We start from the raw sequence: 2,584 nt of genomic DNA, 5'->3' as shown, positions 1-2,584 counted from the left end.
CCTCCCTTAATCCAACCCTCACTTAGTGACGGCACCCAACAGTGCACACGATAAACCATGAGGCTCCCCGGGGTGCGCTCGGAAGCGGCGAGGGAGGGACACTTTCTCCCTCTCGCCCCCCATCTTTTCCCACTTCCCACATTTCACTCTTCCTTAGCTCTCCCCCTCCCCCTCTTCGTATCCCCCATTTTTCAATCTTTCAACCTATAGTTCTCCCCTATGTCCCTTACCGCTCCCGGCAAAATAAGGACCCCTAACACTCTCCCCTCCTTCTCTCCCCCATTCTTTCCTCCTTCCCTCCCTCCTTCACATTAGGTGGCTTTAAACTTCTAGGACAAGCACATTCAAGAAAACATAGCGATAAAAGCCCTCTTCAGCTGAGCACAGCAACCACAGTTGAACAATCCTTTAGGCCCCAAGTACAATCATACCTCGAGCAACTGCTCCAACTTCTTGGCAATACTTGGGCCCTTACCTCTTGCAAGTTATAATTAGGCATAGTAAGGTAAAAAGAACTATATAAATGAATAACAGGAATGTTTTTGCTAGACACATGATCGCTTGATATGTGGTTGATGGCAGCTTGTTCTTTTGAAATCTCCTTCCCCCCTCCATGTATGTCTCCCCGTTCATTGTACTTTAATATACTAGAATACTGAATGTCACTACGCATCTGCTAACAGTCGCCCGGTATATTGTATATTGAAGCTTGTTCCCTTGAATTCCCCTTCCCCCTTCATGTATACCTCCACGTTTAACGTATTATATTATACTTGAATACTGTATGTAACTATGCAATTGATAATCACAATAAAAACTTACTTGTGAAAAGAAAAAAGAAAAAACGAGAAGTTTGTCAAGTAAGGAAACAATCCATAGCCACAGGGAAGAGGGGACTAAGAAAAGTTGATTCCCCAGAACAAGTTCAACCAACCACCAAAGAGCCGCTGTGTCTGTGTGTGAGCCACCGTGACTAACAGTAAAGTTGCCGATTTTTTCATAGACATAATTATCCCAGAAAAATAACATACCTGTATATTAAGAAGTCCTGTTATGACGTTCCATACATGCCTAGTATTTCATTCCATGAGAGGCCATCGCTGTATGTCCGGACATGTCTTGCTGGACAATTGAATCAGCGATGGCCCCGCTGTCGTTATACTCCACCAGTTCTAATTTCCTGAGTCAAAGCTGTGAAACTACATTCCCTCCGAGCTCATGTACAAAAGTCAATATTATGTAACGCACTAGCGATTGTTAATGGTTGATATTATCAATTGACTTAACTAAGAGAATAATTTTATGTTATGACAGTATAATCTGTGAACAATCTAATAACAATCAGCCCCAATGGGCCAGATCTAATCCATCCTAATGGAACGGATGGTCTCAAATACTCATTAAATTCCAACCTTTTCATACGGAAGATAAATAAATGAATTTAGTAGTTGTCTAGTCAATTGAATAGTGTCAACCACATTGTAGGAGGTGCGACCTACAAATAAATGTGTCTGTATCAATCAATTGAACGAATTATGCTAATGGAATTGTAATCAGCCAATACTCAGGGCTCTGGTGGAGATTGAAGGTGTTCCTCTTAGGTTGCCTCTCCTTTTACAATATGAGTTCTTTTTACTCATGCATTTAATAAAAGCTATATTTTTTATATGAATTATTGCCTCGAGTGCCTAAAAAACCCCAGTCTCCAAAACACCCTTTTTTGCTATTTAAACCAGGGGTGTGGCACTCCCCATTTAACACCGTTCCCCTTCCCCTCCTTTTCTCTATATGAGCAACTATTGTAACCTGACACAATTCCACTTCTTCTATCTTACAGAGTTCATCACTTTGTGTGGCAGAGAGCAGTTTAGAAACTACAGGGAACAATCTGCTGTGTCCTGGACCTAGCTTTTTTCCCTCCCTGTGTAGGTGCATGGGACCCAAAGCCTTCTGGTGATTGATTATACCCTCCACCACCCATACCGCCACCATGATTATTCCACATCTCGCCCACAGTCTGGCTTCACTTTCCAACAACCAATTTGCATATCTCACAGCTCACCCAAATGGTGGATTTCTTTCACCTAATCCTAGCCACATAAATTTCATTTTGGATAACTGAACTACATTTTATTTAGGAATAATTAATTATTCACTTTTTTTTTGTTTCAAATATGTTTTATTGAGTTTTTACAAGGATTCAATAGGAGATACATATACACGTCATCAACCCCAAAGCGGGTGCAAATGCAAACCTTTATCAAACATACATTTGAGGTATGAGTCACTGTAAGGGTCGATTGAATGGGGAACGAAGCGGGGGATAGGGAAGAGAAGTGTCTGCCATGTTATTGTGTAATCGTCACATTCCGTTGCTGTCTATTATCGGTTGTCCTGATCTCCCGAGTAGTTATCAGGGTGTTTTCGAGGAGCCAAAATGCAGTAGGTCTTTGTGTCATGTGTAGTTGATGAGGAATTGTGCTTGTGGTGACAACCTTTCGGTGGGTGCAACACTGATCTCTCGTGGTGGGATGGACAGTGACTTGACTGGAGACGGTCAGACAGTAGAAAGAAGTGGAGTTGG

The 2,584-nt window shown here is 42.0% G+C and overlaps 1 pseudogene; it reads right to left on the bottom strand.

The window, feature by feature from the left end:
• The window catches only part of LOC108800887, a 10,317-nt pseudogene extending 8,312 nt beyond the window's left edge, over positions 1-2,005 (bottom strand).
• Between the last annotated feature and the right edge of the window lie 579 nt (positions 2,006-2,584).

This window comes from Nanorana parkeri, unplaced genomic scaffold, assembly GCF_000935625.1.
Source record: "Nanorana parkeri isolate BGI_ZX_2015 unplaced genomic scaffold, ASM93562v1 scaffold2152, whole genome shotgun sequence".
Taxonomy (NCBI): domain Eukaryota; kingdom Metazoa; phylum Chordata; class Amphibia; order Anura; family Dicroglossidae; genus Nanorana; species Nanorana parkeri.
This window is presented reverse-complemented; position numbering and strand designations above follow the sequence as displayed.